At 42.6% G+C, this 18,926-nt stretch overlaps 1 protein-coding gene across 3 annotated transcripts in view; it reads left to right on the forward strand.

The window, feature by feature from the left end:
- FRAS1 (Fraser extracellular matrix complex subunit 1) overlaps positions 1-18,926 on the forward strand; it is a 460,024-nt gene that overhangs the window by 279,431 nt on the left and 161,667 nt on the right. The gene's annotated exons all lie outside the window — the stretch shown is intronic.

Raw genomic sequence — 18,926 nt, forward strand, 5'->3', positions numbered from 1 at the left:
GAATCCTTTGTGCAAAATAAAGAGAAGGTGTAGTTGCTCTGAAAGTACAATGTCCCCAATGATATTTATAATGTAGTCTTATTTCAACTGTGCTTCTCCGTGAATAAGGGGGAGATTCTCTAAAACTCGCCGCCCAGCTCCGCCCTCCTTCGCCGCCCATCGCAATCATAATTATCGCATATGTTCTAACATATGCCATAATTATAGCAAAGGACAGCTCTTGCGTTAAGAGCTGTCCTTTGCGGTGAGAGTCACCGGGTCCCAGCAGGTCCCGGCGGTTGTCTGGGCAACCAGAGGGGTGAGTGTCCTCTGGTTGCCCAGACAACCGCCGGGGTCAGTATAGCAACTTCCGGCTGACAGGCTTCTGGTGAACGGACGGCAACGAGAGGAGGCGGCTCTGGAGGCGCGGGAAAGCCGGCGGGAGGGGTAAGTTTTGTGTGGGGTATTTAACTCACAGTGGGGCAGATGTATTAAGCCTGGAGAAGAGATAAAGTGGAGATAAAGTGGAGATAACTTGGAAGAGTTAACGCACCAGCCAATCAGCTGTGTTTGAAATATGACAGTTGGGATCTTATTGGCTGGTGCGTTATCTCCTTCCACTTTATCTCCAGTTTATCTCTTCACCAGGCTTAATACATCTGCCCCAGTGTGTTCACTTTGCTTTTGTCCTGAAGACGGGGAAGTCACCCCCAAAACATGTAGACGATTAAAAACTTCACTTTTGTCACCATTGATCAAGTCTCAGAGTGCCGCCGCTGTTATTGGAGCTGTATATATATATATATATATATATATATATATATATAAGTCCATAGTCTGCCGGCACTCTATAATAAATGAAGCAGCATGCCCCCGGTGCCAGAAGCGAGAAACATGCAGTAATCCAATGCCCCAGATGGGGTGAAGAAACGGCACTCAGGAGACGATTTTAAATGCAAATAAAAGTGTATTATGGGGACGTTTTGGGGTATTAGCCCCGTCTTTAGCCCAAACCTACAGCTGTAGGTTTGGGCTGAAGACGGGGCTAATACCCGGAAACGTCCCCATAATACACTTTCATTTGCATTTAAAACCGTCTCCTGAGTGCCGTTTCTTCACCCCATCTGGGGCATTGGATTACTATATATATATATATATATATATATATATATATATATCTGTTCAGAAAAGAATAGAGGAGGAGCGCTCCATAGTGTGAAACAGTACAATTTATTGGACCAATATTATTGGATAACGAGACATAAGGTAGGACTCGTACCAAAAGTCAAACAGCAGTGGACTAGTTACCACGTGATATGTATCATAAAGCCTGGCAATACTCCTACCGCCGTCCGGGGCTCTGTAGTGGACACACGATCTCCCGCTGCAGCGCAGCGTGTCGGAACCACGGTCAGGAAAAGACGCCGGAGGGAGCAGCACAGGTAAGCAGCTGCACAATAATATAATAATATAATATAATAATAAATTGTACTGCACAATAATATAATAATATAATATAATAATAAATTGTACTGTTTCACACTATGGAGCGCTCCTCCTCTATTCTTTTCTGAACAGATTTCTCTATTCCCAACGAGTCCTGGGATTAACTGGGAAGGAGCTGCAATCCCGAATTTGGACTTTGGTGTCATTTGTCCACTAAGTGCTGCCTTTCTGGACTTCCACTGGTTTCACAAGTACCCTGCTTAGCGCTATTGATTCACAGACTTTTTCTTTGTGATATATATATATATATATATATATATATATATATATATACAGTATATATATATATATATATATATGAACCCTTGATAAAAGGGACAAGATCCCTGAAACGTTGACCATCATCTGACTCCTGTTGATTTATTTATTCTGAGTGCCATCCGCTCATCGGACATATATATTGTTAATGGCGATTAAATATGACCAGAGAGACAATAAGTGAAAAAGCGCTGGTTACGTAATAAGTCCGCAACCAACGTACCCTTTATACCTAACTACGTGCGAACAAAGCGTAGCGCAGCGTAGCGTACCTTTTATTGTATTATGTATACCAAGAACCAATACCTTAATCAGAGATTCCTTCGCAGTACTTTGTCTCTAATCTGCGAATATACCTTAAAGGACAGTGTCCGTAATATACCTTGTCGCTATTATGCGAATAAACAGACACGACCACTGTATAGAAATAAGGAGATAAGAACTCCGTAAAAAGGTTGTATTTGAGTCCCTAATGGACAAAAGGGGGTTACAGAAATAAGAATAAACAGGTATAACAAGTAATACAATATACTAACAATGAAAACTAAACAGACTCTGCTAAGGGGAAAGAAAAACAGATACAAGACACAATCAGCCAACCAATACAATAAGGATAAATACCGTTAATGCAACCGTTACCGTTCTCATCAAATATGCGAAGTGTAGTCCGGTCAGAGCTCGCTATCGTTCAGGAATGAACTATAGCCCGGTGGACAGTCAGGGAAAGGTAGATGTGCCGAAGAGACTTTGGCTGCTCTGGGTCGCCTATCTTATAGGGTCAGAAAGGGGAGGTCAAAGGCCGTTCTCATTGGTCAGAGGTCGAATGTCAGGTCAGCTGTGATTGGGAGGTAAGCTGATACACCTGGTTTGGCTAGGTCCAGGGGAGTGAACTTTAAGAGTCCTTTGTTTGGTGGTTTCGGCGTCAGCAGTGATAAGAACCGGTTTCATCTAGATTCCTTTGTTACATACTTTCAACAGAAACTGTCCCTGGAATATGGATTATATCCATAACTGTCGAGCCGTGTATATTGCGGAATATTCGCAATGACCGGAATACTTCGCACAATGAACGGAACGGAACGGTACTAAACATGATACAGACAGATGTATGCAGGGCTAACTAAGCTATGTGTGGCGTTCTAAACCTTTAACTATATTTTACTTAGTGTCAGTATGTATTTATGAATTTATGTGTGATAGTATGGCTACTCTTCTGGTCCACTTTGTCACACATACTCGGGTATGGAAACTTTATTTGCGCAACTCTGCGAACCAAAATGGCGGCCATACTATCCTAAAATGGCGTGTGTGTAACTCGACTTCCATAGTCCACCCTTTAACAGTAAATATAAAACTGTTACAATACAAAACATTTCACACGATAATACAGAAATTCATAATCCTAACAAAGAAATTGGGATCCATGAATTAAACATATAAGGGGAGTAAACCATCTGCTCTTGGCCGATCCGGGATCACGGATAAACGATGGGCCGCATTTATCGAACAATCTACTCAGGGTCACGAAGGATAATGTACAATTTTGGGATAAAAATAAAAACAAGGGTGGTTACAACATATACACGTTCACAAATATGGTTTCCTTTAAAGGGAGGTGGTTTCGATTCTAGGGTCATATACCAAACCCTGGTCTTCCTCTGTATCTCTCGTTCTTACACTCATGATTTCGGTACGTTTTGTCTTTTCCCGGGTCACCACCTTTAAACATTTGAACAATAGCACAAAGACTATGATGGCACCACCGATACAGAGAAGGAGTTTTCCTATGCTAGCTATGATCCCTTGCGCCCATTCTCCTAAACCAGAGAACCAGTGCATTGGATTCAACCAGGAGGTCCATTCACTAACTTTGTTACCTATTTCTGCCAGGCTGATATTATGTTCCCTTCTAAATTCCCATTTAAGCTGAAGAATCTCATCCATCCGATGATCGATGATTTCTTCTGGGTCTTCAGTATTGTTGGTGATATATGTACAACACTTCACCCCAAACTGTGTAGAGAGGGTGACACAATATCCTCCTGTCATAGCTGTCAGATAGTTCAGCACCATCCGATGTTGGACTAGCTCTCTTTTATATGCTTGCAACTCCTTCCCAGTGTATCTAAAGGTGTCATCATAAATCTCAGTGATGTTATCTACCAAGCTGGCTAATGCTTGTATATATTTAAAATTTATGACTCCTCTGGCGGTATGGGTGATATCTAATGCAATGAGAAGTTGGATACCGAATGACTCGTGTATCATTTCAGAAGCTAGGGGTTCTTTCCTGATTGTTAAATCCCTTTTATGGATTTGATCATAATGGGTATGAGTGTAAGGAGGAGAAATACCTCTGTGTATGCTCATCATCTCATCATGTGTGAGGGTCATCACTTCAGGTAACAAATACCAACGTAGTTCATGGAGAGCCATTTGTACGCCCTTCTACCACAAATATAATAAACATCGTCAGGGAGAAAATAAGGGACAGAGTATTTCATGATCTTGTCACACATTATCCATAAGAACATCCCCGTCCCCTGTTCCCTGACTCGTTCCTCACATGTTTCTGGCTGTAGGGTTACATTACAGTAGCCGGCTGATACTCTGCCGGCCATCATTTTACTTCTCTTCACCGTGTAGACATATTTATAGTGTCTCCCACTGGTTCGGATTTTTAACAACAATTCTTTATCAATAGGCTCTCCATCTGGACGCTGGGAGTAAGTTATTGTCTGGTTATGCCATGTCACTTCCCAAGTACCAATCGCTCTGGAACTCGAGAAGTTCATACATACCAGGGATTTATCCACTTGGTATGGGTGTAATCTAAGACTAGGGGACCTGGTATACAGGTATCTCTTATCCAATGGCCTCCCCTTATTTAATACGCTTATCTCTGAAATATTAAGCGGGTATGGGACTAGGCCTACACTACTCCTTTTATGTAACACTTGTGAACACACCCAGCATTCTGTTTGGTTTAAGATCTTACCCACTAGTGAGTGGTAATCACTCAAAGGATGTCGGCCTGTAGTTGCCTTACTTGTCGACTGACATCGCTGGATGCATTCTTCTTCCATTTTAGGTTGACAATATCTACAGACACAGTACTCGCCAGACAATAACTCATCACATAACCCTTGAACTACGTTTCCCTCATACCTTTTACCTTCTCCTGTCATGGGCAAAGTTTCAAGCTGGTTTAGGGATTCTACCTCACCCATATCTGGGTCCATTATTACACTGTCAGAACTCCGCTCCGATCGCTCTAGACTGTGGCAGCCACCGAGTATCTTGGGATGAAGAAAAGAACACAGAAAGAAAACAAAGAAATATATGCATAACTGTGAACCTGTTGCTTGGAGTCCTTCCATCATCTCTACCCAGGAGACTTTTATTTTGCTCTGCTCTGGGACCTTTGTTCGCTCAGGTTGCTCGACCTTGGCTGCTTCTCAGTGTTCCCGAAACAATGCTTCTAGCGACACTTCTTCTCTTTCGCTCTCTGCACACTGGGATTCTGGGTTACTGGCTTTCTTGCAGTGGGACGAATGTATCCAAGTCTCTCTCTCTGCGACTTTAATTGATGTAGTGCTGGTCAACAAAACTTGGTACGGTCCTTCCCAACGGTCTATCAAACAACCTGAGCGTAAAAAATTTCGGATCATAACAAAGTCTCCTGGTTTAAGATTATGACAATTCTCGGTAGGCATATCAGGGTTCAGTAACTTCAGCTGCTTTTGTTGCTCCCTTAGCTGTTTGTTTAGCTTTAGGATATACTGTACAGTTAGCTCATTGTTACATTTGAGATCATCCTGTGGGTCTATCATGATGTGTGGCTGCCGACCAAACAATATCTCGAAGGGGGACAAGTTGAGCGGAGTCCTGGGAGTGGTCCTAATGCTATACAACACAATAGGCAGTGCCTCTGGCCATAACAACCCTGTTTCAGCCATAACTTTACCCAATTTGTTCTTAATAGTACCATTCATTCTCTCAACTTTGGCGCTCGCCTGGGGACGATATGGAGTATGAAGTTTACTATTAATCCCCAGGAGTTTACACATGATTTGGAAGACCTCTCCTGTGAAATGAGTGCCTCTGTCACTCTCAATGACCTTTGGGATACCATACCTACAGACAAACTCCTGACATATTTTCTTTGCTGTAAAGGTAGCAGTGTTGGAGGCAGCGGGGAAAGCCTCCACCCAGCTGGAAAACATGTCAACACAAACTAATACATATTTCAAATTCCTACAGGGTGGTAACTGTATGAAGTCGATTTGTATTACCTGGAAAGGGCCTTCTGTAGGAGGGATGTGGGATGGCTCTGTTGGGATGGCTTTTCCAACGTTCTTCCTCAAACAGGTGAGGCATGACATTGCCACTCTACCTGCTTGAGAAGCGAACCCTGGTGCACACCAGTAGGCCTTTACCAGCTTGCACATACCTTCCTTCCCAAGATGTGTCAGCCCATGGGCCGCCTCGGCTAGACTAGGAAGGTATGCTCTGGGGGCCACTGGTTTCCCGTGTCCATCTCTCCAAAGTCCGGTAGACTCTTGGCCACATCCCTTCGACTTCCATACTGCTCTTTCCTGTGGGGAACACAAATTCTGCATGTCTATCAGTTTGGATGTGGATACCATGTTCAGTGTACAAAGGTTGGTGGGATGGGTGAAAATATTTACAGGGCATGCGGCCCTTTTCGCTGCCTCATCAGCGCGGCTGTTACCAAGTGACACCGGGTCCTTCTCTGATGTGTGAGCTTTGCACTTGATAACAGCCACTCTGTCTGGAAGCTGAATAGCTCCCAGAAGTCTCCTAATATATGTCGCATGCGCCACTGGTGTGCCAGCCGCCGTCATGAAATTTCGAAGGCGCCATAGGGCTCCAAAATCATGGACTACTCCGAAAGCATATCTGGAGTCGGTATATATGTTGACTGATTTTCCTTGGGCCAGTTCACATGCTCTGGTCAGTGCCACCAGTTCCGCTACTTGTGCTGAGTGAGGTGGTCCCAAGGGTTCAGCTTCCACAATACCTTCTCCATCTACTACCGCGTAGCCTGTGCACAGCTCTCCCGTGTCCGTCTGTCTATGACAGCTACCATCTGTGAATAAGGTTATGTCTACCTCACTTAATGGGCTGTCGCTTATGTCAGGACGTGCAGTGAAGGTCTGATTCAGATAGGTCATGCAATCATGTTTGTCCTCACTCTCACTAAACTCTGCTTTACCATATTCAGCAACATTCCCATCACCCTCCACCCTTTGTGCCTTGGAGGGCACATGAGGAAGGAATGTGGCTGGGTTTAGTGTGTTGCATCTTTTGATGGTAATATTTACTGGGGCCATCAGCGCCAGTTCCCACTTAGTGAATCGTGCTGAGGACACATGACGTGTTTGGGCAGAATTTAGGAGGGCAGAGACAGCATGGGGAGCATGAACAGTTAAATCGTGTCCCAACACTACGTCCTCACTCTTACTTACTAGTTGTGCTATTGCAGCCACACTTCGTAAGCAAGTTGGGAGTGAGCGTGCTACTGTGTCCAGCTGGCCACTGTAGTACGCTATTGGTCGGTTGGCATCACCATGTTTTTGTACAAGTACTCCTGCCGCACACCCACCTGATTCAGTTCCGTACAGTTCAAAGGGTTTCCCATAATCTGGCATTCCCAGTGCTGGGGCCTTTGTTAGGCTCACCTTTAGTTCCTCGAAAGCCAGCTCAGATTCCTCAGTATGAGAGACCCGATCTGGCTTAGTTGAGGAAACCATCTCTTGTAGTGGTAATGCCAGAATAGAGAATCCTGGGATCCAATTACGACAGTATCCACACATGCCTAGGAACGTACGGATCTGATGCTGGGTCTGTGGCAGTACCATGTTCTGAATCGCTTGGATTCTGTCGTCGGTGAGGTGTCTCAGCCCTTGGGTAAGGCAGTGGCCCAGATACTTAACCCTGGTCTGGCATAATTGCAGCTTATCCTTTGATACTTTATGTCCTGTCTCTGAGAGATGCATCAGCAGCTGTCTAGTGTCATCCACTGATGACTCCAGTGACTCAGAACACAACAATAAGTCATCAACATATTGTATCAGTATCGAACCACTCATGGGTTGAAAGGATTGTAAACAATCATGCAAGGCCTGGGAGAAGATGCTGGGGCTGTCTATGAATCCTTGGGGGAGTCGTGTCCAGGTATACTGTACTCCTCTGTAAGTAAAGGCGAACAGATACTGGCTGTCAGGGTGCAAAGGGACGGAGAAGAACGCTGAACACAAATCAATGACTGTGAAATGAGTACAGTGAGGTGGGATTTGCATTAGGATGACAGCTGGGTTTGGCACTACGGGGAATTGGCTCTCAACTACTTTGTTTACCCCTCTTAAATACTGCACTAGTCTGTAGCCCCTCCCCCCGCTCTTTTTCACAGGAAAGATGGGACTATTGGCCGTGCTGGAAGTTCTAACTAGGATTTCCTGTTGGAGCAATCGTTGGATCACTGGGAATACTCCTAGCTCAACTTCAGGTTTTAAAGGGTATTGCGGTATTTTTGGGGCTATCCTGCCTTCTTTTAAGCGGATCTCTACTGGAGCTACATTTGCCATCAGCCCAGCATCCTGTCCATCTTTAGTCCAAAGGGAACCCGGTATTTGTGCTGTAATTTCAGCTACCCTAGATGGATTTGACTCTACAACAGTGGAATACAACATTAGCCTCTGAGGACTGTCCAGCATATCTTGCACTTCTTGTGTAAGATTTTTAGGAGTGTCTAGGAATACCCCATCGGGAGTGCAATAGATGACACATCCCATTTTACATAGTAAATCTCTACCTAGGAGGTTAGTCGGGGCCGCTGCAGCCAACAGAAAAGAGTGTTTGGTATGCAGAGGCCCGATTGTAACCTCCGCTGGTTTCGTCAGTGGGTAATGTTGTATTTTTCCTGTTACCCCAATTGCCGCTACTGATTGGTTAGTGAAACCCAAGTGAAGAGGAGTGTTGAGAACAGATCTGGCCGCCCCTGTATCAACCAAAAAGGTTTGCCTTACTCCAGCTATATCAACCTTCACCTGAGGTTCCTCTCTAAGGTGTTGAGTTAATCTAACTGGCTGTAGGATACAGGTATGACCTGTTTCCTATTGTCTGACCTGGGTTGCCCTTAGCACAGTGTCAGCCATCAGATGGGGAGGAGGCATGTTGCGTGACCTGTCTGTCTCCTCCCATTGTCTAGGGGCTGGCTATCTCCGTGTCTCACCTTTGTGAGATTCCCATTCTCGCTTATGTGTCTGATAATTCCTGGGGTTTCCTAACCTACAATGAGCTGAGTAGTGACCTTCCCTATTGCAGTTGTAACAGATAATTGGCTTTCTACCTGTGTCCCTGGTGTTTCGTGGGTATGCAGCTTTGTTTGGGGCATTAGTAAGGGCTTGGATGCTAACCATCATCAGTTTGTCAGTTTGCAGTTCCCTGTGCTTCTTAATGTTGCGGTCGTGGTCCACAGCAGATTCCCGTAGGGCATCCACTGTCATTCCACGCCAGTTTGGAAAAGAAGTTTGGACTCTGGCTCTCAGGTTTTCCCTAAGCCCTTCCACCAGCACAGAGACAATCATCTCCCTCAGGTGGGGGTCGTCCTTAGGCTCGGAGACACCAGTGTACTTTGATACCTCCAGTAAGGCTTTTGTAAAATAATCAGCAGCAGTTTCGCCATCTTTCTGTTTGATGGTGAAAATCTTGCTATATTCTACTGCTGCAGGAAAATACACTCCCAACTGTAAGTTAATCAGGCGTATATTCTCCTGGTTGATCTCATCATTTATCTCCTTGTCCACTTTCAATCCACTATCCTGAATGAATTTCGGGATGTCAATGTGAGTGGGGAGACAGGCCCTCAACATGATTCTCCAATCCTTGTTGGTGGGCTCATCAGAGTTTCCCAGATCCCTTACAAATTTCCGGCACGATGCTAGATCTTTCCTAGGATCAGGGAAATCTGAAATGATGGACCGCAGCTCTAACCGTGTCCATGGGTTTAGCATGTTCATCTTTCTGGTAGGTATCACACCCTCTCTGTCTGCCTTACCATAGGGAACCTCCAGTGTGCGCATAGGATATGTTTGTACCACATTCGCATTACTGGGACCTGCTTGGGAGTCATTTGTGTCTGTGCTGTGTGGTGCATCATTACCTGAGTCCAATACTATGCTGTTGGCATCAGCCGTCTCCTCCTCCTGTGCTGGGGCCTCAACAGCGGGTTGAGCTTTTCCCTCAATCATATTAATTGCATGAGAGACGGCCAGTGCCAACAGCTGCTCGTTTTCCTCTCGGGTTTCCTTGTAAGGGGATAAGACAGGGTACAGGTTAGCAACGGATACATTATTACTTATACCTTTCTTATGAGTCATTATCCCCTTCGGCACATATGGGGGTGGGGGAGCTGATTCTATTGTGGCAGCGGTTGCATTTATATTTTGGTTGATTGTGTCAGGTATTGCCAGACCTCTGCTTCCCCATTGTTCCTGTCCTTCCTTCTGCCACAATTTAAGAATATTGATATGCTTCACTCTCTCCTTACGACTGGAGAGTAGGCATATTTCATCTTTTACTGCCGATAAGATTTCCGGATCGAAGCTACCAACACTGGGAAATTCTAACTTGCTGCCTTGTGTAATTTTTCTCCATTTATTTTGGTAAACAACTGCGAGTTCACCGTGCTTCCTGCACATAATAAAAGCAGCCGATCCTTTTGGCCGGCTTGCTTCCTCCCTAACATGCACGTTATCACAGCGTGACCCGTTATTACCCATAGTTACAGGAATAAACGTTCACAGCTTAATAGATATCGGTGGGTTATTACTTATCTGAGAGCTCCCCAAACACTCACTTCTACAGCTTCCTAGAACATCCCACAGTCAAGCAGGTGCGAAGGATACGAGGTACGATACTCAATCACCAAGTCTTTCAACTAGCAGCGAACTTCTAGCCAACTTGCTTGGTGCGGCACAATTTTTCCAGGGTATAACAAACTTGTTTTCCTATACCCCCAAAAATTGGATTTCTAAAGTAGCTAATCGGAAACAAGTGCGTTCCGATGTATCTTCTTGTACCCTCCTAGCGGAATCAATTCCACTGAAGGGGCAGTTCCTATGGGCACGTCGTCACGTGAACCCTGTCCTACCTGGACTGTCCTACACTGGACTACACTGCGCTTGAGTCGTGTCGTCACACACCCGTTCGCCTCAGTTATTTTTCACACTGGGCGCTGGTTACACCTTGGTCTTATGCATATATTTGAAATATTTCTGTACAGAAAATCTTCCCAGGCTGATAGCTTTTCACTAGATACTTATGCAGGTATAAATCCCTTATAATACGCTATAGGAATCTATTAAAATAATGCTTGAGTTGCTTGCTTAATGAGAAGATGAACAAAAAGAAAAAAAACTTATTTTCTCTTTATTTAATCACCACCTTATCCACAGTATATTGCTATACTGTTTAAATAAAGCTAGTGGTTCAATACTGTTCACCTTTGAGTTCCTATGTGTGCTGCATGTGCAGTACCAATGAACAGCCACGTGTGTACATGCGCTGTTCACAGGCCGCCGGTGAATCGGCCACCCACGTGTTCTATAGTGTATTTGCAAGGTTGCACTCGGGTTTCGCTATACGCAGTAATTGCGCCTAAATGTGGAATAAATCCCTTAACTCCGTCCGAAAGTTACGTATCAAGATGCGAAATAAATCCCGCACTTAATCCGTAAATCACGTACAAAGATGCGAAAATTTCCCGATATGGGCACGTGCGCGCGCACCTTGCGTAATACACAATAGACGCTTTACGTTACTGCAAAAAGGCCCAGGGCTTGTCGCCACGTGGCGGAGTCTCTGGTTTTGCAGTAACTAACAATAAAAGTTATAGTTTTGCACAGAGGGGATCCTCTATGTACTATAATAAACACAGACTCCACGTGTGCGAACCTTATCGCACGTGGTACATATACTATAATAAACAAGCAGCCCAAGACACTATACCCCGTTAAACTACTTGTGGCAGGCAGAAGTACAGTTTACTAAACACTTAGGTATGATATGCTTTAAAACACGTGGCTTTCACTTATTGTACTTCGGGTTCAGCGCTAGCACTTCCCGAACCCCGCACCGCCGCGGACTCGGCCTATCCAGCAATGGAAACAAATAAATACTTCCACCCTTTTGCTGGTATAGGTCGAGTCGCACGCCTGGTACTGAGTTCTGGAATGTGGAGCGGACGGACGATGCCCCCAATTGTTAATGGCGATTAAATATGACCAGAGAGACAATAAGTGAAAAAGCGCTGGTTACGTAATAAGTCCGCAACCAACGTACCCTTTATACCTAACTACGTGCGAACAAAGCGTAGCGCAGCGTAGCGTACCTTTTATTGTATTATGTATACCAAGAACCAATACCTTAATCAGAGATTCCTTCGCAGTACTTTGTCTCTAATCTGCGAATATACCTTAAAGGACAGTGTCCGTAATATACCTTGTCGCTATTATGCGAATAAACAGACACGACCACTGTATAGAAATAAGGAGATAAGAACTCCGTAAAAAGGTTGTATTTGAGTCCCTAATGGACAAAAGGGGGTTACAGAAATAAGAATAAACAGGTATAACAAGTAATACAATATACTAACAATGAATACTAAACAGACTCTGCTAAGGGGAAAGAAAAACAGATACAAGACACAATCAGCCAACCAATACAATAAGGATAAATACCGTTAATGCAACCGTTACCGTTCTCATCAAATATGCGAAGTGTAGTCCGGTCAGAGCTCGCTATCGTTCAGGAATGAACTATAGCCCGGTGGACAGTCAGGGAAAGGTAGATGTGCCGAAGAGACTTTGGCTGCTCTGGGTCGCCTATCTTATAGGGTCAGAAAGGGGAGGTCAAAGGCCGTTCTCATTGGTCAGAGGTCGAATGTCAGGTCAGCTGTGATTGGGAGGTAAGCTGATACACCTGGTTTGGCTAGGTCCAGGGGAGTGAACTTTAAGAGTCCTTTGTTTGGTGGTTTCGGCGTCAGCAGTGATAAGAACCGGTTTCATCTAGATTCCTTTGTTACATACTTTCAACAGAAACTGTCCCTGGAATATGGATTATATCCATAACTGTCGAGCCGTGTATATTGCGGAATATTCGCAATGACCGGAATACTTCGCACAATGAACGGAACGGAACGGTACTAAACATGATACAGACAGATGTATGCAGGGCTAACTAAGCTATGTGTGGCGTTCTAAACCTTTAACTATATTTTACTTAGTGTCAGTATGTATTTATGAATTTATGTGTGATAGTATGGCTACTCTTCTGGTCCACTTTGTCACACATACTCGGGTATGGAAACTTTATTTGCGCAACTCTGCGAACCAAAATGGCGGCCATACTATCCTAAAATGGCGTGTGTGTAACTCGACTTCCATAATATATATATATATATATATACAGTAGGATACGACCGGCACTTGGAACCATCCAATCAACTGCTGGGTGCCCTCCACAATATTAGATAGCAGCGAGTTTCCCAAGTAAATGAGTAACAGGAGGCGGCACTCTCAGTAAGGTGCAAAAAGAGTTGTAGTCAATCCATCAAATAAGTAAACACACAAACATGGTGCATAAAAACTTCAGCCTAAGTTGTCAACAGTTTCGGAGCTGAAGCCCCTTCCTCAGGACAGCTAGAAGCATATAACGTGTCTCAAAAATGCAGTGCAGAATTAAACAACAACAAGTAATAACCGCAGTTTAAATAAGCAAGTGCACTTACGTGTCTGGGAGGGCGCGCTGAGCTCCGGTGCAGACTTCCGGCGGGGAGTGTGATCCCATCACTTCCGGCTTCCGTCGATTGCCAGGGCAACACGCTGGCGTCCACTCCGGGGTTCATACACTGGTATAGTGAAGTGATCGGGTGAGCGTCTTGTCGCTATTGCGCAAGCGCTCACTGTCTCTGAAAATTAAGAGTGAGAATGGTGTCATTATGTGCATTAGAAAAAACATTAAAAAACATGGAAACTAGGTGGTGATATTCGATAAGGGGAATGTTCTTTTATGCTAAACCGTTAAAAAACTTATTGTGCAGCAAACAGAGAAATGGACTTGCTTATTTGTACATTATGTCAGTGTCTCTACAAAAAGAGCACGAATATAGCATTTTATATAGATCTGAGAGTGCCACCTCCTGTTACTCATTTACCTGGGAAACTCGATGCTATATATATATATATATATATATATATATATATATATATATATATATATATATGCACATATGCACACAAATAATAAGAATCTCCAGTAACTAATTCCATCCAACACTGGAATTAGACTTTGTAGACTGAAGACTATCTATCACAAAAAAATATTTGTGGGATCCCTCAGCTCTCATTACTTGGGCACGGGGTGCCAGTAGAACTCATTAGACCTCAAGTCAACAATGGTTGCTGGGAAATAAATGTAAAGTGATTCCTTACCAAATCTCTCACTTTCTGATTCTCTCACCCTATTACATTTCACCCGTGCTTCCTTAATTCCCAACCATCTGTAGGAGTATGTACTTCTGCAGAATTATAAGTGAAAAGTAATAAACAGATAGTCACTATAATAACACAGCATTTATAAGGAGACTTTGACATTGTCAAGAAGAAGCACTCCACAGTGGACAAGAATAATTTTTTTTAATTTTTTTAAATCTTTATAAGTAATTCCTTTTTTCATTTTACTGACAGATTCAGGACATTCCTAAAAGCTCGCCAATTTTTTTATTAATAGTATGAGCTGCAGACTTGCAATATTTAGTTATCAAAGCGGCCTTTCGCCGCTTAGCTCTTAAACTTTAATTCATCCATTCTCATTAATTCACTGTGGCTTGCTGGTTGTGACACACTAGACTTATACTAGCACCAGGGACAGTACACTGTTACAAGATAATAAGAGAACAAAATTAGCTGTTCTTGTTCTGTTCTCTTGATATCGAGGAACACATTTATTAATTATCAGGTCCCAGACCCTATACTTATCATTCTTATCACTGTATTCGTGCCAAAAACAAATTAAGTTCTACTAGGATGTAATATTGTTCACATCCAGAAACATGGGCTCTGATAGTAACATATCCCAGCAATGTGTATAAGTAGAGTGATCAGAAAAGAAATCTCCAGGTTTTTTAAAGCAGCAATCATTTACACTGCAAAATCAAACTGATTGTCCAAAGTGGCTGTGGATTTGACCAGCCACAGCCATTTCCTGACTAAACAGTTTAGTCTCTAAAAAGAGACAAAACTGACAGCCTTCAATGCTGTCAGAAAAGGCAGCATTGAATAGGGGAGTTCCCACAGGGGGAAATACCGGAACAGATTGAATACCACCCATATTGTATGTGTTTTAGTGCCACAAATAATGTGTCTGTTTGTCTATCCATTACACTTATATTGCATTATACATATTGAGGACTTGTAAGCCTGCTCAAAGTAAAAGCTTTGAAACCTAGTCTGCTACCTTCTGTGTTTGTGCATGTGTGAGAAAGAGATGTAGTTTCACTCTCAGCCAGCAGATGCCAGTGTTTTGGAGACTCATGGACACTAGACATATATATAGATGATAAGTCACATACAAAGTGGCTGTAATTTCAGTCAGCTTCAGTAACCAGTTACAACCTTACACTAATGGGTGAGTTTGAAGGGGTAATTCTACGTTTGTGTGTCGGCAAGTGGCAACCCATGTTGGTAATTGGTTTTACAAAAGTGCGCTTTATGAAATGATGAAACATTGGTTAAATAAATATTTTAACAATGTTTTTGTTATTCCGTTTGCTGTGGTCCCCATATATTCAGAAGGGGAAAACATGGGCGTAACACCTTTCAATCAAGCTTGTGCTGTGGGAGGAGCTTAGATTTGAAAGGTTTGTGTTTCTTGTGCGCTGAGTGTTCAACACTGGCTTAAGAAAGGAAAGAGACTACACTAGAAAAGATGGGTGTAGGTAAACAGGTGCAGAGAGGGACCTTCTCCAGCAATGAAGAATGATTCTAATCTGAAGGAATTTCCATCACCGGACCCAGAAATTTCCATCCTTCCTGCTGTTCCATGCAGAACAGCATAGCAAGGAGAAGCACTGGAGAGATGGTGCAAGCACAAACGAGCATTATCTCCAGCCTCAGCAGGACTGCTCTCTTATAGATAACTCATCTGTAATTGAGTAGCTCAGAGCCCACTACTCACAGTAACAGGCCGCATGATTCAATTTGAAGATAATTGAATCTGCTTATTAGAGACTGAGAATTCAGTAGACACTTCATAAACCCAGTAGGCTGCTGGCTTGACACATGCAATTCCAAACTTATTGTGAGATGACATAACTGTTATATGAAAAAAATGATATGAAAAAAAATGAAAACTTCTGTGAAATGGTAATTCAATTACAATTAAAATATTTTGAGAGCTATCCTATTAACAGCTGCCATTTACCACTGTTAATAGAATTGCTGGGGGTTACTATGCTATTAGCACTTATAGAGACTCATGCTTCGCATGCCTGAGGCAACATGAAGCATGATACCAGATAAGCATAAGAACTTATCCCAGATTCCTTGTGTTATCGGCTGGTAGCAGGTAGTTTACAGGCTACAATAGGATAGCCCGGTAATAGCATTGGGATGAAATCACAATACAGCATTTGCTGTGCTGTAAACTACTGTATGCTGGCAATAGGATACTCCCCTTAGATCAGGCATGTCCAATGTTGGCCCTCCAGATGTTGTGAAACTACACATCCCAGCATGCTTTGCCACAGTTTTGCTATTAGAGAATGCTAAAACTATTGCAAAGCATGCTGGGATGTGTAGTTTCACAACATCTGGAGGGCCAACGTTGGACATGCCTGCCTTAGATGCTTGAGGTAAGAAGTCAAGATGAGGTTGTGATTTCTTACAAAAATTTGCAGCATACTGAATAGTTCCTGACGTTGAGTGTTCAACCTGTAATCATTCAGTATTATCAGGTTCTTCCATAGGAAAACATATTCATGCACTTTTCTAGCAACACTATTTTATGTAGGTTGTTTGCTCAAGGTGAGTTTGAATCGATTTGTGTCATAACGAGATGGTTTGATATGCTTGTATGTTTTATTCAGAGCCTCAAGGCAGAGTATAGGATTCAATCATTTTTAATCATGAAAGGGCACGCCATCATTCAGCCAATTCCCCTTTTAGATGAAATTAATGTTTCACTCACAGCTTTCATTTCCATACAGTTTGAAAATGGCAAACTAAAATGTATTGCAGTTTGGTAAACAGGACCACTTCAGGCTATCCAACGTACCAGGTTTACCACAGATAAGGACAGATGGAATGTCTAATTTAAATGCCTCCAGGTTTTAACATTTTCCACTGGACCATTTCATAACTTGTGACAATTTATCATACACACCTAATAAGACCATACTATAGCTACTTAAAAATCATAGCAACTCTCGATCTCTTGCTAGCATCAGGACTATTAGTTTTAGGGGAACATTTATCATTCCTATTTTGTAGCCACACTGTGAAGGACCTGAACCAGGAGGCAGTGTGGTAGCCTTACACTGTGACACTGCTCATCACCAGGATGACCTCTTATAGGAGCCTGTTTCCTGGAAAGAGACAAATAGTAAATTAACTTGAAATGCTCATTTTCACTTTGTAAATTACACAATTTGTTTATCAAATACACATAAAATTGCAGATTGTTATAATTATGCCCTGTAACCTTGTCTACACATGGTGGGTGCAACTGTTTTGTGGACTGGTCATGCGTTCCTTAGATTACATTCTGCTGGTTCACTAGCAATCATAAATATGGACATATTTTTATGAATAATGACAAAAGAATGATTTTTATTTTTGATAATACACAGAAAAGTGAATGCGGTTTAATATAACACAATCTCTTTCTTAATATAGAAGACATTCTGTGGTAGTTAAAAAAATTGTTAACATACTACTAGTAAACCAATGGGCTCCTTGAGTCATCTAAACTGTCACCAATATTTCAGAAAAATCTTTTTGGGATTATTTGTTAAATTTGAGTGAGAAAGAGTTTGATCAATGTTACAGATGTTGTTCACGGCCTGGCAGTTTAATGAATGCCCAATGTGGAGAGCACAGAACAGCAACTGTCCAAGTCTCTCAGCCTTGACAAAACACACAGTAGGTGTACATTAAATATGGTAGAATGGGAGAGGTACTGTAATAAACACGTAGTACACCATAATGTTATACTCAGCACGGTAATTACATCTTAAATGCCTCATTTGACTTTATTGCATAGGAATAAAAAAACACCCCAAACTATAAAACCCCTGAACTGTATATAAGAACACATCTGTGAATGTCTCTTGCAAAATGGAAAATGGTATATAGGCTTATGAAGTTAGCATTTTTGAGTAATTGCAGTTGCCCTGTAGATAAGGTAAAATTGATACAATGTAGGAATATTTCGAAATAAAGTAGTCACTTTTCATATATAACTTTCTATGGCAGATGTTTTTCTGTGAGACTGCTGTTCACTTTCTGTAGTGCGGACATTAAATTAAGTTAAATATTAAATACTAGCTTCAAAAGCTACTCTGCTACCTTGTGATTGTCTCTGTGTTTGTTGTGTGAGTGAAGAAGAGATCTGAATCCACTCGCTGCCATCAGATGGCAGTGTTTTGAAGACAAACAGACACTATATATATATATATATATATATATATATATATATATATATATACACATATAGAGGTAGAGGTGTAGGCCTGGCACTCCTCCAGCAGTACAGGTAACCCAGGTGCCTTCAGGAACAGAAGTACAGGATAGTGAAGAGACAACAGCGGCACTCTGGGGATTTTTTGAAAAAATATATTTTCAGCAAAAAAAGCTTCCAACGTTTCGGGGTATGTGACACCCCTTTGTCAAGGTTATACGTGCAATAATAGGTACATACATGTGCTTACCTTTATAAAGGTAAGCACATGTATGTACCTATTATTGCACGTATAACCTTGACAAAGGGGTGTCACATACCCCGAAACGTTGGAAGCTTTTTTTGCTGAAAATATATTTTTTCAAAAAATCCCCAGAGTGCCGCTGTTGTCTCTTCACTATCCTATACATACATACAGT

Source organism: Crinia signifera, chromosome 1 (genome assembly GCF_055691185.1).
Source record: "Crinia signifera chromosome 1, ASM5569118v1, whole genome shotgun sequence".
NCBI classification, from domain to species: domain Eukaryota; kingdom Metazoa; phylum Chordata; class Amphibia; order Anura; family Myobatrachidae; genus Crinia; species Crinia signifera.